Source organism: Dromiciops gliroides, chromosome 2, assembly GCF_019393635.1.
Source record: "Dromiciops gliroides isolate mDroGli1 chromosome 2, mDroGli1.pri, whole genome shotgun sequence".
Taxonomy (NCBI): Eukaryota; Metazoa; Chordata; class Mammalia; order Microbiotheria; family Microbiotheriidae; genus Dromiciops; species Dromiciops gliroides.
The window spans coordinates 232,609,774-232,628,309 of NC_057862.1; the positions used below are offsets into that span (position 1 = coordinate 232,609,774).

At 42.5% G+C, this 18,536-nt stretch overlaps 1 protein-coding gene across 3 annotated transcripts in view; it reads right to left on the bottom strand.

Annotated features, from left to right (window-relative positions):
* ADCK1 (aarF domain containing kinase 1) overlaps positions 1-18,536 on the bottom strand; it is a 162,057-nt gene that overhangs the window by 80,993 nt on the left and 62,528 nt on the right. The window lies entirely within an intron of this gene.

The window sequence follows — 18,536 nt, forward strand, 5'->3', positions numbered from 1 at the left end:
AGAGAGCCCCAGACAGCATCTCCACCACTCCTTCTCATTGACTAATGCAAGCCCATTTATTCTGGATGACATTAATGCCTCTCACCATCCATCTCCGACTCTTTAAATTACCTTTTTATGGCCAAAATCCTTCTCATAATTGATAAAAATCTCCTTTTGATGTCCTGCGTTATTGGGGGCAAAACTGTTTTTTTATTCCTCATTATGTTTTTAATATAAATGTATTTTTTATTGATAGCTGCTGGGAAAGCAGGAAGAGAAAAGAAGTCGAATGTCTTCCCTTCCCCCATCCTCGCTCCCATCAGCTCTTTATCACTTGGTCCCCTCTATTCTGTTTCCACTGCTAGACATCAGCAGCCTGGCTCCTTCAGCTTTCTGATTATGCTGGAGAAGGCAGGCATGAAGGGAGGGAGCTGGCAGGGGGAAGGGTATGGATGCAGAGAAGAGACTGTAAGGGACAAGCCTGGTCTCTGAAAAGGCATCTGTGATGGGAGCTTGGAGAAACAAAATGCTGTGTGACCTTGGGCAAGTCACTTAACCCTCATTGCTCCACCCCTCCCCAAAAAGAAGAAGGAGAGAAACAAAACGTAAAGACAGGCAGGGCCATCACAATGGGTTGCACTGGAATATCTTGAGCACAGTAAGGAAGGAAGTGACCAAAGTGGGTGAGGGCATTGGACTAAAGATAAACAGCCCTGTCTGTCAGCTTCACCTGAGACGGAGAAGGGGTTGCTAAGGGGCAATCTGGCAGAGTATATACGACAGCAATAGACTAAAATCAGGAAGGTCTGGGCTTGAAACCTTCACATGCTTACAGGCTGTGTGATCCTGGGCAAGTTCCTTCATCTCTCAGAGTCTCAACTTCCCCATCTATAAAATGGGTACGATTATAGTGTCTACCTCACCGAGTCTGTTGTGAGGATCAAAGGAGAATGCATGAAGAGAGCTTTCTGATCAATCATCAAGTATTTATCAGTACCAATTATGTGCCACACACACACGAACCTCAAGGCACAAGATCAACATCAGCTATTATTAGCAAGACAGCCATCAAAATAGAAAACTATGGCAGAAAGGATTTTCATTTCAGGGGGATGGAGGGAGAGCATGACGGGGAGTGAGTGCCAGGGCTGGTTTATCAGTTTGTCTTTGCACACCCAGCACCTGGCACAGTGCATTGTATACTATAGGCCCTTAATAACTGCTTGCTGTACTAGAAAATGAGTGAGGGATATGATGTGTTAGTAACAAAAGTGAATTCAGTCTCAAGTTACATGAATCAGAATGTTTGGAAAAAAGGGAGGCTGGAAGTCCTCCTGTCGCTTGACCATAGAAAAGCCATAGCTTGGCCAGAGGGGGTCAACCAAGACGGGAAGGGGACTCAGAACCACGTCACCTGAGAAACAGTTTGGAGCAAGAGAGCTCTTTAGGGGCAGCTAGGTGGTGCAATGGATAGAGCACTGGCCTTGGAGTCAGGAGTACCTGAGTTCAAATCCAGCCTCAGACACTTGACACTTACTAACTGTGTGACCCTGGGCAAGTCATTTAACCCCAACTGCCTCACCAAAAAAAAAAAAAAAAAAAGAGAGAGCTCTTTAGACAGATGGAAGACTTAGAGGACAAATTTACAGCTGCCTTCAAGTATCTGAATGGCTCGAATGTAGCAAGGGGGATTAGATTTAATTCTATATAGGTAGCTCCAGCAAAAAGAACTAGGACCAGTGAAGTTACAAAAAGGCATAGTTGGGGGCAGCTAGGTGGCACAGTAGATAAAGTACCAGTCTGGATTCAGGAGGACCTGAGTTCAAATCCAGCCTCAGACACTTGACACTTACTAGCTGTGTGACCCTGGGCAAGTCACTTAACCCTCATTGCCCCACAAGATAATAATAATAATAATATAATACAATGCATAACACTACAAAGGAAACCAATTATGCTGAAATACATTTCTCAAAATATTTTTAAAAACAAGTTGACAGGGGGCAGCTAGGTGGTACAGTGGATAAAGCACTGGCCCTGGATTCAGGAGGACCTGAGTTCAAATCCAGCCTCAGACACTTGACACTTATTAACTGTGTGACCCTGGACAAGTCACTTGACCCTCATTGCCCCGCCCCCCCCAAATAAAACACAAGTTGACAGACCCCAGGTTAAGAACCTTGAAGTAGAAGGTAATGGACTATATCACTGGCATCAAACTCAGATAGAAATGGGGGGCATTAAACCACACATAAGGATCTCAGCAGACCACATGATGACTTGGTTTTAAAATGTAATACTAGCTAAGTTTCCATGTATTCTTATTAATTTTGCTAAATATTTCTTAATTACATTTTAATCTGCTTTGGACTGTACTCGGGAGTGTTGTAGACTACATGAGGTCTACCAGGAATGTTAATGCCCAAGGCTTTGATGACTTCTGAGGTCTTTCCTACCTCTAAAATAAAATGAATTTTATATATGAAATGTCATCTATCACCATCCTACTCTACAGGGATGGGACTTCTCGGCCACTCTTTCTGAATCCATTTCCCCTGCCTTTCAGAATAGCATCCTAGCTCTGAGCCTTATGGTGAGGGAAGTGTGGCACTGATTCCCTTCACATTACCCACAGGAAAACGTTATTCTCCCATCCTTCTCTCCAGGTAGCATGGTTCCTCACTGGCTATTTTAATGCCCCAGAATTACTCATGGAGGAACAATATGCTTTCCAAGTACTTATTACCACTTTGCTTTTGACTCTGCAACTCTGGGCCACACTCGTCCTTTCCTGGGACAGAAGGCACAACATGAACAAGAGCAGAGCCTTTAGTTCTCCTAACGCATTAGGATCATGCCTATTCTTAACAACAGCAATAAACACCTAGATGTGAGCTGCTGACAGCCTCTAAAGGGAGTAAAGGGGAGCCTGAATGTGATGCTGAGAATAGGTTTCAAAGACAGGGTGCGAGACAGGACTATCAGGAGAAGAGAAGGCACATTTTCTTTTCTTTTTTTTTTTTTAGTGAGGCAATTGGGGTTAAGTGACTTGCCCAGGGTCACACAGCTAGTAAGTGTTAAGTGTCTGAGGCTGGACCTGAACCCAGGTACTCCTGACTCCAGGGCCGGTGCTCCATCCACTGCGCCACCTAGCTGCCCCCGAGAAGGCACATTTTCAATAGATATGGGGTAAGTGGAAAGACAGGACAGCAGGAGCTACAAAGAAAAAGACTCAAGAGACAGTGTGGTATGGTGGAGAGGATTGCTGGATCTGAATTCAGAGGGTCTGGGTTCAAATGCTGGCCCTATCACTTACGGCCTGTGTGATCTAAGACAAGTTAACTTCTCTGGGTTTCATTTTCCTTCCCTGTAAAAGGAGGGCATTGGCTTAGATAGACTTTAAGGTCCCTTCCAAGTTCAAACCCTTGAACCACAAAAGAAGATATCAGGACACCATGTGGGGAGTCCAGTCATATTCCTAACCCAAAAATTTTATCATACCATTCACTCATTCAAAAACCTTTCAAGACTTAAGTGGACTGATACTGAGTGAAGTGAACAGAACCAGAACACTGTACACAGTAACAGTAACATTGTGTGATGATCAGCTGTGACAGACTTATCTCTTCTCAGTAATATAATGATCCAAGACAATTCTAAAGGATCCATGATGGAAAATGCTCTCCACATCCAGAAAAAGAACTGTGGAATCTAAATGCAGATTGAACCATAATATTTTTTGTATTTTTGTTGTGTGTTTTTTTCATTTTTGAGGTTTTTCCCTTTTGTTCTGATTCTTCTTTCACAACATGACTTAATGTTTGATGTAATTTTTTATATATAGATGTGTATATATAGAGATTTACATATGTGTGTGTGTGTGTGTGTGTGTGTGTATATATATATATATGCACATCTATATATATAACCTATATCAGATTGCTTGCTGTCTTGGGGAGGAGGGAGAGAAGGGAGGGAGAAAAATTTGAAAATCAAAAGCTTTTTAAAACGAATGTTGAGGGGCAGCTAGGTGGCGCAGTGGATAGAGCACCAGCCCTGGAGTCAGGAGGATCTGGGTTCAAATCCGGCCTCGGACACTTAACACTTACTACTAGCTGTGTGACCCTGGGCAAGTCACTTAACCCCAATTGCCTCACAAAACAAAACAAAACAACAACAAAAAAAAAAACCGAATGTTGAAATCTATCTTTACATGTAACTGGAAAAAATATTATTAAGATTGGGAAAAAACCTCACAAAACCCTTTCAGAATAAAGGGCAGACTCTGCAACCTGACACCCACAATCTGGTCCCATCACAATCTATTGAACTGTATCTCCTGCTCCTTTCCAGGGTGAACTCTGCACTCTAATCATGAAAGTTTTCTCACTACTTCACAAATACATGTTCATTACTATCTTATACCTTTGCTCATGCTATTCCACCAACTTTTTTTTTGTTTGTTTTTGGTTTTTTTAGTGAGGCAATTGGGGTTAAGTGACTTGCCCAGGGTCACACAGCTAGTAAGTGTTAAGCGTCTGAGGCCAGATTTGAACTCAGGTACTCCTGACTCCAGGGCCAGTGCTCTATCCACTGCTCCACCTAGCTGCCCCTCCACCAACTTTTAGTACATTTCCTACTGCCCATCAATCTTTCCAGTTCCTACTCAATGTTCAAGATTCAGCTCAAGTCTCACTTCTACCATGAAGCCTTCCTTAATTACTTCAGCTCACATCTATTTCTTCCTTCAAGCTTTTATATCAAGCCTGGTACTTCCATGCTTCCTCCCTCCTTGATTTTGCTCATGCAGGTCCTTTTGGTAGAATATTAAACTCCATAAGCATAGAGAATGGGCTAAGTGTGTCAGCATATGGCCAAGTAAAGTATTACCATTGGTTTCTTCTTTGAGATAACTTTGCAAATAGAAAGAAGGAAGGAAACAAACATTTAATAAGTGCCCAGGCATGTTGCCTTACAAATATCTCATTTTATCCTTAAAAAAAAACATGAAAAGTAGGTGCTAATATTATTCCCATTTCACAGCTGAGGAGACTGAGACAAAGGTTAAGTGACTTGGCCAGAGTCACACAGCTAGTAAGTATCTGAGGCTGGATTTGAATTTAGGTCTTCCTGATTCCAGAACTAGTGCTCTTTCAACTGTGCCACCTAGTTGCTTCTAGGTTGCATTATCAATGATAATACTGGGGTATTTCCTCAATGGCAAAATGAGGGAATAGCTGAAATGTTATCTAGGGTCCCATCTAGTTCCAAAACTATAATCCTATGAATTCTTGAACTACAAGACTACTAGGTATAACCTACTAGGTATAACCTAGGTATAACTACTAAGGTATAACCTCATTCACTCTTTTGCTACTAGTTGTTGAGTCATTTTCAATCACGTCCAACTCTTCATGACCCCATTTTGGGGTTTTCTTGGCAAAGATGCTGGAATGGTTTGTCATTTCCTTCTCCAGTTCATATTATAGATGAGGAACTGAGGCAGACAGGGTTAAGTGACTTGTCCAGGGTCATGCAGATAATAAGTATCTGAGGCCAGATTTGAACTCAGGAAGATGAGTCTTCCTGATTTGAAGTCCAGTGCTTTATCCACTGCACGACCTTCCTGCCCCTTCTGCTACTGGACAGAAGGCTAAAGTCTGCTAGCCAGTCATTTTAGTGACTAAGCACCTATATGATAGTCAACTATCATAGACACTACGGGGATCTATAATGAAAGAAAATTCTTGATACTAATTACATATGTGAGCCAAATCCCATTACAATAAATGCCAATAGAAGAATCTTTGTAGAAAAAAAATTCTGATCACCTACTTTTTTTAGACTATCTTCAATGCAGAGCAGCATTCCAACAATTAAATGGTAACTTATTAATCACCTATTCTGTGTGAGGCACTGTCCTAAAAGTTGGAGATAAAAGATAGATAGGAGATAGATCCTGCTACTCTCAAATAATGTTGGGAAAGAAAACTAAACAAATTTGTGTGGTACAAGGGAGAATGAGATAAGCATAAAGAAGAAGAGGGATAGCAGTATGAGAAATCTGAAGCAAGTTCTCTTTCACCTGAGATGAAGGTGAAAGAGGTGGCATTTGAGTTGGGCCTTGATAGAAGAACAGAGGGAATTCAAGAGAAGAAAATGGCATGATGAATTATATTTAATGTTGTTTTGTACTTTGTGATATATAAATGCAGCACGTATTGTTATTCTATATACTTATTATTTTTATTACTATAGCTAGTGTTGTTTTGTTTTTCTCCTTATGTAAAGTAGTCTGTCAAAAAAGGACTTTCCATTATATGTTTACTTTATAGGATTTTAACGTTGATCTGATATACCCTCAAATGATTTTTCAGGGGAGTGAAAAAATTTTGGCCAAGGGGAAAAATGTAGCACAAACATCAACAAAAGCCTCTCTCTTTCAGAGACCCTGCTACTCCATCTCTAAGAGGTATTATCACCTTGAGACTATCTATTTAAATCCCATTCTGGAGAACCTGTGAACTATCATGTTGAAGAGAGACAGAGTCAGTTAAAGAGAAAAAGAGGATGAAAAAACCCTATTTTCAAAGAATATTATAAAGGGAACTCTAAAGATCTTGGCTGCTATCCTGAGAGCTGAATGGTAGAACAAATCTGAATGGAAGAATGGCATGAGCAAAGGTATGGAGACAAAAGAATGGGGGACAGAAAATAACAAATCTGACTAGAACACAAATGTACAAAGGGAATTATTATAAAGTAAGGCTAGGCAGGAAGTTGGAGCCCGATTATAGAGAGTGTTGAATGTCAGATTTTATTCTTTATTTGGAAAAGAACAGAGAATCACTGAAGATTTTTGAGTAGAGGAGTGACATGATCTTGGCCATACATTAGGAAGACTTCTTGGAGATAGGTTACAGAAGGGATGGACTGGAGCCAGGAAGCCCATTTAGAATGCTGTTATAATAGTTTAGGTGAGATGAGATGAAGCTTTGAACTAGAACAACGCATTGGGACTGGAGAAGAGAGGCCAGATGCAAAATATACTGTAGAGGTAGAAACTACCTGACTTGACAAACTGACTGGATGCATGGGGCAAAAAAGAGAAAAGAGTAAAAAATGAATCCAAGATTATAACTTTGGGAAGACTAGGAGGATGGTAATACCATTAACAGAAGCAGAGACGCCAAGGGTATGGTTAGGTTTAAGGGGAATGATCCAATCCACTTCCACTAGCTTTTATTAAGAGCCTAAGGGGGGGCAGCTAGGTGGCCCAGTGGATAGAGCACCAGCCCTGGAGTCAGGAGTACCTGAGTTCAAATCTGGCCTCAGACACTTAACACTTACTAGCTATGTGACCCTGGGCAAGTACTTAACCCCAATTGCCTCACTTTAAAAAAAAAAAAAAAAGCCTAAGGAGAGGGACAAGTTTAAGAGAGATAATCTAATCACATTCAACAATCATGTATTAAGATTGCAATGTGGGGAGGGGACAGCTAGGTGGCGCAGTAGATAAATCACTGGCCCTGGATTCAGGAAGACCTGAGTTCAAATTTGGCCTCAGACACTTGACACTAGCTGTGTGACCCTGGGCAAGTCACTTAACCCTCATTGCTCCGCCAAAAAAAAAGAAAATTGCAATGTATGAGGCCTTGGGCTTAGGTACTGGAGATATAAAATCAAAATTTAGAGTGATACAAAATATAAATAGAAAAATACACAAATGATTATTTGAAGAGAGGCAGAGCCCTATCACCCAGGAGGATCAGAAAAGGTTTTCTGTAGGAAGAACTTAAGATGAGGCTTGAAAGTCATGGATTCTAAGAGATAAAAGGGAGGAGGAAATACATTCTAGGTGTGAGGAATGGCCTATGCAAAGACTTAGAAGTAGGAGAAGAAAACTGAGACATGTAGAGGTTAAAGTGACGTACCCCAGGTCACACAGGTAGAATGTGTCTGAGGCTGGATTTGAACTCAGGTTTTCTTGACTCCAGAACCATTGCTTGCAATATTGTGCCACTTAGCTGCCTCTTAAAGGTTCTTTAATGACAGGATTAGACATGTGCCTTAGGCAAATTATTTATGGCAACAAGATAGAGGATGGATTGGAGAGGGGAGTTAAATGAGGATAATGTAATAGTTGAGATAAGTGGCGATGAGAACAATAATGAGAGTGATGGCTATCTAAGTGAGAAGAAGAGTAGTGATACACACATCAATAAGACCTAATAAATGAATGGAAAGGAAAAGTGAGGTGCATCAAAGATGATGCCAGGGTCTCAAACATGAATAACTGAACGGATGGTAGTACCATCAATACAAACAGGAAAATCTACAGAAGGTTGGGCTTTTGTGTGTAGTGACAGCAGTATTGTTCAATGAGCAACTGTGAATGACTTAACTACTCTCAGCAGTGCAATGATCCAAGACAATCCCAAGGAACTAATGAGGAAGTTTACTATGCACCCCTATAGAAAGAACTGATAAAAAGAACACTTGTGGATTGTACATATATAACCTGGTTGTGATCTTGTGGAGGGGGGAGGAAAGGGAGGGAGGGAGAAAAATTTGGAACTCTAAATCTTATGAAAATGAATGCTGAAAACTACCCTTACATGTAACTGGAAAATAAAATAAATGTTTGTTGCTGAAAAAAGAAAAAGAAAAAGAAAAAGAAGGTTGGGCTTAGGGGGAAATACAATGAATTGCATTTTGTACAGTGTTAAGCTTGACATTCTTACAGAAAGGCAACTAGCTGGTGCAGTTGATAGTGCACAGGGACTGGAGTCAGGAAGACTCCTCTTCCTGAGTTCAAATCTAGTCTCAGACACTTACTAGTTGTGTGACTGTACAACTCACTTAACCCTGTTTGCCTCATCTGTAGAATGAGCTGGAGAAGGAAATGGCAAACTACTCCAGTATCTTTGCCAAGAAAGCACCAGATGGGATCACAAAGAATTAGACAATACTGAAACAACTGAATAACAATGGAATGAAGATGGGCAGGGAGCAACATTAGGGTGGGTCTAGGTCAAACTTGGAACAGTGAAATCTCCCCAGTCAGATGCTCGGGACCCCAGAGCTGGTGATAGAGTGACAGACAGGTCAGAGGTAGACAGTGGAGCCCAGAATCATGTCATGAAGATAACCAGAGAGCAGCAGCATTGTCCTGCCAGGGAAGGCTAAGGGAAAATGTAGAGAGAGAAGAGATATCAGGACAGATCCTTCAGGGACAGCTATGCTTCATGGCCCGGACATAGATGACTATTCGGCATAGCAAACGGAGAAGGAACAGTAAGTCTGGTCAGAAGAGGACTAGAAGAGTGGTGTCACAAAAGCTCAGAGAGGAGAGAGCATTCAAGAAGAACATGGTGACCAGTGGTGTCAAGCAGGATGAGGGATGAGAAAAGGGCATTGGATTTAGCAGTTAAGGGATCATTGGTTACTCTGAAAAAAGCCATTTCAGTTGAGTGTTGAGGTTGGAAGCCAGATTACAAGAGGCTGCAAAGTGAGTGGGTTAAGAAATAACTGATTCGGCTTCAGATGTGTTGGGTTTGTCTAAAAAAGCCACTGGATGATGCCTTGAAATCTGTTGCAATGGAACCTGATTTCTAAATTGCATCTCTACACAAGGGGCAGAAAACTCAAGAATATACACAACCAGCTTACAGCTATATGTAATGGGCTGTTAAGGATCCTATTAGTCATCCAGTTGACTCCCTAGCAGAGTTGCTATTCCAAACCTTCTCCACCCTTCTCAAGTCACGACTCCTACCCATTCCCCTTATTCACAGGCTTCCCCTAGTTTAAAAGTAACCTTCCTTTGACTTTACTGTTCCTTCTAGCTATTTCACTGACCCTTCCTACTTTTGGAGTCAAACTTTTCTTTTCTTTTTTCTTTTTTTTTTTTTTTTTAGTGAGGCAATTGGGGTTAATTGACTTGCCCAGGGTCACACAGCTAGTAAGTGTAAAGTGTCTGAGGACGGATCTGAACTCAGGTACTCCTGATTCCAGGGCCGGTGCTCTATCCACTGCACCACCTAGCTGCCCCAGGAGTCAAACTTTTCTAAGGAGTCACCCTCACACATTACTGTAATGGACTGGAGGCTGTAAGGTGGCTTCTGCCCCTACAACTCTACTGAAAAGACTGTCTCAAAAGGCACCACTGACCTACTCACCACATCTAGGCCCTCTTCTGTGTTCACTGCATCTACTACTGCCTACTGTCTCCTCCTTCTTGAAACTCTTCCTCTTTTGGCTTACGTGTCACTATACCAACTATCCTGGTTTTCTCCCTAGTTTTCTCACTCTTTCACTAGCTAAGTTTTCTACTGCCATCTAAACACAGGCCCCAAAACATTGTCATTATTCCTCTTCTCTCACTATGGTTTCTCCCCCGCCAAGATTAGCTGACTAAATCTGACATTCAAAGCTCTCCATAAGATGACCCCAATCATATTAACTCACCCACTCATGACACTCTAGCCAAAACTGGTTTGTTCCATTCCCTGAACATGCCACGTCCCTTCCTACACAGAATATCTTCCCCAATTCCTGATCCATGCATATATATCTCTGTCTAGTTAAAACTAAACCCATCCTTCAAGGCTCAGGTCAAGAATCAGCTTCCCCAATCATTCCTCAGCTAGAGATGAGCTCTTCTTCCTTTGACCTCATGCATATGGAAATTCTCTCCGAGAGTGTATACTAAAAGTAGACTTGTAAGAGTTCCTTGAGGGCAAGGACAGTCTCAGTTTCAGATCTGAATCCCCACAGCCTAGCACAATGTCTCATATACAGGAGATGCTTAATAAATGCTTGTTGATTAAGTGATTCTTGTTTATGTCCTTCTATAAAGCCTCTCTCAAGGACCTACCAAATACATTGGAGGCCTTCCTCTTTCTGAATAATTTAGCATTTTATCAGAATACTGCAATATTTGAGCTATCTGGTATCTAGATACCATGGTGAATAGGATGCTACACTTGGTGTCTTGAAGACCTGAGTTCAAATTCTGCCTCAGACACTTACTGGCTATGCGACCCTAGACAAATCATTCAGCCTCTCTCAGTTGCCTCATCTATAAAATGGGGATAACAGTACTACCTCATTGGACTGTTGGTAGGATCAAATGAAATCACATACATGAAGTGCTTTGCAAACTTAAAGTGTTATTATTAACCATCATCATTATTATTTCCCTTGCTCTTGATATATCACCTGCTTACCGCCTTTTTAAAATCAAGGACAATATCTGTTATACCATTATTTCTGTTCGAGTCATCTTTGGCAACATGTTACAGTCTACTTATAGCCTACTTACCCACTGTGGGCACTTCCACTGCCCTTTGCACTGCCCATAATTTTGATTCTTCAGAATTAAATAATGTTCTGTGATCCATACAGTATCATTCACATAGCAGCACCAGAAGACTGGTTTAGTGCCAAGGAACAGCTCATAAAATCACTAAAAGTTGTATGCAATTTCCAAAAACACATCAATCTTTTTCCTCTTTCTCCTCTTCCACTGTAGATACAGCTCACTGCCCATCTGAAGTGTCCGTCAAAGACATAAGTACTGCTGCCTCCACTGTGGTATGGAGATGACCCCGAGTTCTCGAAGGCTATGCCCATACGCACAAGCACTGGCAGGTTCTACCAACCTGCAAAGCTTAACACATGGTCCCAGGAACAGATCACATCTGCTCTCTAACACCAACTCAGTTAAGTACAGAGAAACTCATCAATCAATCAGTTGCTAAGAATGTATTAAGTGCCTAATATGTGCTGGGCACCAGGGATAAAAAGACAAAAATGAAATATCACCACCATAAAACTACATTTTATTATATTTATGATGTTTATGTACAAGTCTTATCTCAGCTATTATATTTGTTCCATGAACTCAGGGATTTTCATCTCACACCATATGCTATACATTATTCAAAATATAGCCAATGAAGAAATGAACATATATGCATCTATCTATCTATCTATCTATCTATCTATCTATCTATCTATCTATCTATCTATCTATCATGAGTCTTTGGAGCCTATTTTCATATTTAAATAGATCCATTAAGGTGGGTACTTTCTCCAAAGGTGCCTATAAACAACTGATTCATGCTTTTTCATCTTGTGTGACTTTTATCCAATTCGAGGGAAGAAGGAAGGGGGTAGAACAAACACAATGGAGCTCTTCCTCTATGTCTTTAGACATTACATCAGTACCAATGAAACATTCAGATGGAGTCTATCTGCTAACCCTTACTCTCAAACATGATTGGCCTATCTTCCTTTCAAAGCCATTTTATGTACTTAGGTCACCACTGATAACATGCTGCCTAACACGTCTCTCTATTTGCCCTTTGGGTCAATTACAATTTTTGTTCCTCAAAGATTGCTATATCCCATGATTTACAGCCATATAGCAACCTATAGCCATATAACATAAGGAAAGGAAAGGTGTGACTAGTGTAATTGACTATACCAAGTACTTTGAGAGGAAGGTATGACAATCCTGCCTCAGCTACCCATGAACAGAGCCAAGTATTCGAGGGGAAGAGGAGACGAGGATTTCTTTCATTTGGAACCAGCTGAGAGCAAGGTAGGCTTCAGTTCTATGAATGCCCTCTTCAGTGTATGGGAAGAGGTCAGCTTCAGCTTCACAAGGCAGAAAAGATGAGCAGGGGATTAAAAGTACCCAGAAGCCTTAATCTTCATGCACCTTAGCCTGGACCAATACTTCAGCAGCATGGAGCATGGCTGAGGGTGCTATCTCATCCCAACCCCAGCATGTGAATTCTTTCTCACACCCACCATCGAGTTCCCCACCACCAGTCTACTCAAAACTTGAGCACCATCTACTGGTCAATATCAGCACAGCAGCTACGTCAGCAGGACCAAGGGCTGACCAACACACTCCATTGCCCAGGTCAGTGCACAGCTAACCGATACTAAATCTGGCTCAAAAGATACATGGCCCTGTGAGGGTCACTTCTCAGGCCCTGGAGAAACAGGTCCCAACAAGCCTTATGTCTATAATTAATACAAAAAGGGAAGAAGCGGGGCTTCCTGGTGTAACTATATAAGAATATTTCATGTACACAGACTCGTACCCATGTTGGGAACATGTGTAAACCCACAAGTCCACTCCTTCTGGGGTCAAGTTTTGTCTGAAGAATACATTTCTAACTAGATCTAGTGATTTAGGACTGTCAGTGAAGGGGTTCCTGCAATGGGTGGGAAGGTAGGTTTGATAACCCTAGGGTTAGATCTCTTTCCAACTCTCAGCTTCCATAGAAAGAAATGTCAATAGTGCCTAGCAGATTCTTTGAAGTGTTCTATACTTTAATTCTTGAATTTCGGTCTTTTATTTTAGTTTTTGAATTTTTATTCTTGAATTTTTTTATTCTTGAATATTTATCTTCAATCCTGAAATAAATCTATATGAATTTTTTAAAAGAATACTTTTTTAAACAATTTCAAAAACAACAGTTATTCATGGTATAGTAGAATAAACAACAGGCTTGGGAGTCAGAAGATCTAGGTTCTAAGCCTTTATTACCATTTATTAGCTGTATAGCTGTAGATAAGGACTTTTATTTATGAATAAATGGTGGAGACCAGTGGTAGCAAACAACAGAAGTTGGAGGCCACTAAATGGTACATAAGGATCCCTGCAGGATGAGTACTGACTTAGCAGAATACATATTAACATTATACATGTTCTATTATATTTTATTCCCCAATTACATTTTAATTTGGTTCAGCTTAGCACTCGAGCGCTGACTACGTGTTTGACATCTCTAGTATAGACTATATGTTAGAGTATTAGTTAGACCGTGATACAATGGGAAGAGAGGTAACTGGATGGCTCAGTGGATACAGCTCTGAGCCTAGAGTCAGGAAGACCTGAATTAAATTTACTAGCTGTGTGACCCTGGGCAAGTCACTTAACCGTTGTTTGCCTTAATTCACTGGCAAACTACTTCAGTATCTTTGCCAAGAAAACCCAGTGGGCAGTATGGTGCATGGGGTGACGAAGAGTAAGATACAACTGAATAACAACAATGGAAAGAATGATCTATTTGAGCAAGAGGACCCAGATTCAAATCCTAACTTTACTATTTATTACTTAATGTGACCTGGGCAACTAACTTAACCTTTCTGGGTCTCAGTTTCTCATGTATAAAAATGAAGGGGTAGCATCCGATGGTTTCTACGATCCCCTCCAGCCCTAATTACTCTATGTTGTTGTGGTTTGTCCTTTATTTCCGAAGAGGACTGATGACATTACAGGTAATGTCCTGACTTGAGTGTCCATAGGATGCAGAGTTCATTAAGTCTTCAGCCTCACTCTCTTCATGAGTCATATTAGTCCAATGGCAGGACAAAAGTCAGGGCAACTGGCAACGGCCCAGGATGCAGTGGGTGACCTTCACATCTTCAATGCCTGACTAAGCTCTAAGCATTCCACAGAACCTGCTTCAGCCACCTTCAAGCTATGAAGTCAAGGAAGTCTGCAGTATTCAGGGTATTCTTCCTACAGGAAGTGGGATTTGAGCTGGGACAATTCTGACAGACTGAGAAGAGGAGGAATGACATCCCGGGCAGAGAGAACAACATGTGTGAAGGCAAAGCACAGAACTGGAAATATTCTAAGAAATGGCTAGAGAAGAAGAACCTCAAAGAAAGAATTGCTCCTTGTCAGGATTAGGAAGTGCCTGATTCTAGGGTAGTAAAATGGGCATTGTTCTGGGATAGAACAATGGCCTAGTACTATCCAAGGCCCTCAGGTAGGATTATGGGAGCTGGGGGGCCGGTCAGGGCAATTGCTTCTGTCAGAGGCAACCCAAGGGACTCATAGGATGTTAAAACTTGAAGAGGGGCAGGGGGCAGCTAGGTGGCTCAGTGGATAAAGCACCGGCCCTGGAGTCAGGATGACCTGAGTTCATAATCCAACCTCAGACACTTGACACTTACTAGCTGTGTGACTCTGGGTAAGTCACTTAACCCTCATTGCCCCACAAAACAAACCAAAACACACAAAAAAAAAACTTGAAGAGGGGCAGTTAGATGGCGCAGTGGTTAAAGCACCGGCCCTGGATTCAGGAGGACCTGAGTTCAAATCCAGCCTCAGACACTTGACATTTACTAGCTGTGTGACCGTGGGCAAGTCACTTAACCCCCATTGCCTAAAGAAAAAAAAAAAACTTGAAGAGACTTTTTTTTTGGTGGGGCAAAGATACTCATCCAAACAAACCCTTGTTAAAGCCCCAGTACTTCAGTGAGTCCTGAGAGGTCACATACCAAAGTAGAAAAAGTGCTAGGAAAGAAGGAAGGAAGGAAGGAAGGGGAAAGAGAGGGAGAAGGGAAGGAGGGAGGAAAGAAGGAGGAAAGGAATGGAGGGGGGAGAAGAGAAAGGGAGGAAAGGATGGAAGGGAGGAAGGGAGGGAATAACATTTGTTACATACTTACTATGTGCTCAGCAGTGTTCTAAGCTCTAGAGACATAAACACAAGCAAGTACCAGAGTTCCTGACTTCAAAGAGCTGCCATTCCAAATAGGGGAAGCCCATACATTTAGGGGAGCTAGAGTGGGAAAGGGCAGGGTTGGCCAAGGACAAGCTTGGAGAATTCTAGGAAGTGGGATGGTGTCCTGGTCTCTGGGTATGGTAAAGGGAAATCTCACCTGTGCTTTCCCATAGTCCCAGGTGCAGGAGTCCCAAGTTCTGATGGGAGGTGGAAGAGAGCCAGAGCAGCAGCTACCTGGTTTAGAGCTGTCTGGGAACTGACTTGAAGTCATGGAATCCCTGGGTTCAGAAACCAATCTCTGATACTGTATAACCCTGGGCAAATCAATCAACTTTTCCTGGCCTCAGTTTCCTAATCTGTAAAATGAGAAAGCTAGACTCTATGTCCTCTAAGGTCCCTTCCTATTCTAAATCTAATTGCTGATGAGCCAAGCCAGCCTATTCAATTCTCAGACAGTTTTTAATTGTTGGGTTTTTTTTTTCTGGTATTGACTTATTTGTTGTATCTGGAATATGTTCCATTATAGCTTCCACTCATGAACCCTATTTCTGACCTCTCAGTTCAGGCAGAATTAAATCTCGGGGGCAGCTGGGTGGCGCAATGGATAGAGCACCGGCCCTGGAGTCAGGAGTACCTGAGTTCAAATCCGGCCTCAGACACTTAACACTTACTAGCTATGTGACCCTGGGCAAGTCACTTAACCCCAATTGCCTCACTAAAAAAAAAAAAAAAAGAATTAAATCTCTCTTTCATATGGCTAAAATGGTCCCTAAGACAAGGAATTAAATTATAGCTCTAAAGTTAGAAGGTATTTTGTTTTTATTTTTTTATTTTTTGGGGGGAAGGGGGCAATGAGGGTCAAGTGACTTGCCCAGGGTCACACAGCTAGTAAGTGTCAAGCATCTGAGACAGGACTCGAACTCAGGTCCCCCTGAATCCAGGGCCGGTGCCCCATCCACTGTGCCACCTAGATGCCCCAAGTTGCAAGGAATTTTAAAGGCCATTGAGTCTAATCCCTTCATTTTACAGATGAAGAAACTGAGGCAGAGCAGTTAAGTACCTCGCCCTGGGTCACAGAGCTAAGTGTTTGAGGTAGGATGTTTGAACCTGTCTTCCTAATTCTCATTCCAAACCCTGCTCCACTGTACCACAATGATTTCTGTTACCAGATTAGTTTCTTGCTAAGGAGACCCATACCAGGTTAATGCAGGTATGAAATTTATTATTTTGGGGGGGGTATTTCTCCAAATGTGTTCTTAAAGGTGGTAAGTATTCACCAGAAAGGCAGGCCTGCAGGAGAACTGTTGGAGGAGGGGGGTGGAGACACAGACATCTTTGTCCCCCGCCCCTACACCCCCACATTCACCTACCCTGCTTCCCACATAGCCCCTTTCACCTCCCCTCCACCCACAGACTAGGAAAATGTCACCCAATCCAACCCACCCAGGCAAAGTGTGTCAGCAGGAAACAAATGTCATCTCCTTAGGGTGGAGGAGAAAAAAACATCTTTGGGGAGACAGGGAAGGGGGGGAGCGTGTAAGTGAGGGAAGGGAGGGCCTTGGAGGGGGGAGTCAGGGGTTTCCGAGATCCCTAGAACTAGAGGATGGAGGAGCCTTTAGGGACTGCTGAAGGGACCACCATCCCCTCCCAGGTCTGAGATGGACTTTGGATGTCTCCTGAGCTAGGCCGCCTGTGAGCGCTACCTGGTCAGAGAGAGCCTGGGATAGAGCCTGGCAAAGGAAGGGATTGGGCTAACAAAGACAAGGCGTCCCGAAAGATACAGCCCTGTTTCAGTGTCCTTTTCCAATGTCAAATTCCCTTGTATGAAGTGAGCTAGGGAAGCGCAGCCCAGCTGGAGAAGAGGCCTGATTTCCCCTCTGTGGCACTCAGAGATGCTGCTTGCATCCTTGCCTAGGTTGAAAGAATCCTCTATTTTCAAATGCCTTCCTCCCCATTTCTCGCAGCCCCTCTTCTAGAAACAAAACAGCAAGGCCTATCGTGAAAGGGTTAATCTCTTTTTTCCCTTCTCTCCCTCTCCCTCACACCCACCCCTACTGTGCTGCCACATGCGAGCAGTGACACGATTTACACTGTTATTAAAGTGATTTATTTAGTTTTAATTTGGGGGTGAAATTGGTTCTGCTGGAAACAGAAGGCTGACAGGCTTGGCAGGAGGCAGAGCAGTTCGTGGGTAGGCACCGTGCCAATCCCCTCCCCTCTGCCTGTGACCCCTTGTTCCTGACCCCCTGTTCCTGACCCCCATCTTCCTGACCTACATCCAGCCATAAGTCCTCTCCTTCTCCCCTCTCTCAATCTCTCCCAAATTACCTAAGTTTAGGAAAATGTACCCCAGCAACGAGAAGGCCAATCAAGCTTACCTCTTGTGACCCGGGTCCCTCAAGTTTCAGAATCAACAAGTTTGACTGTCTCACATGCCCCAAATCTTTCCAGGCAAAATCTGTCAGACTTAGAAATGTCTTTGTCTCAAAGACTACCGGTCTAGTGCCGGATATGTGTTGACCTGAGGGCCTCAGACAGATGCTTGTCTTTGGTCCTCCTTCCTCATTCACTTTCAGCCCCTTCTCTTCATTCCCCTTTCTATCCCATCTAGTTCTTAGCTAAATCTCAGCTAATAATTGTTGTTTAGTCATCACTGACTCTGTGTAATCCCATTTGGGGTTTTCTTGGCAAAGATATTGGAGTGGTTTGCCATTTCCTTCTCAAGCTCATTTTACAGATGAGGAAACTGAGGCAAATTGGGTTAAGTGACTTGCCCAGGGTCACACAGCTAGTAAGTGCCTGAGGCTAGACTTGAACTCAAGGAAGAGGAGTCTTCCTGACTCCAGACCTGGCACTCTAACCACTGCACCACCTAGCTAATAATTAAGGCATAAGTTATTTTCAAATAACTTAAGGCATCACAACTCTTAGGGATATTTATAGAGTCATGACTGGCAATTTCTATCCCTAGGGTAAGGGGGACAAGGAGAAGCTCACCTGGGATGCTGCTGCTGA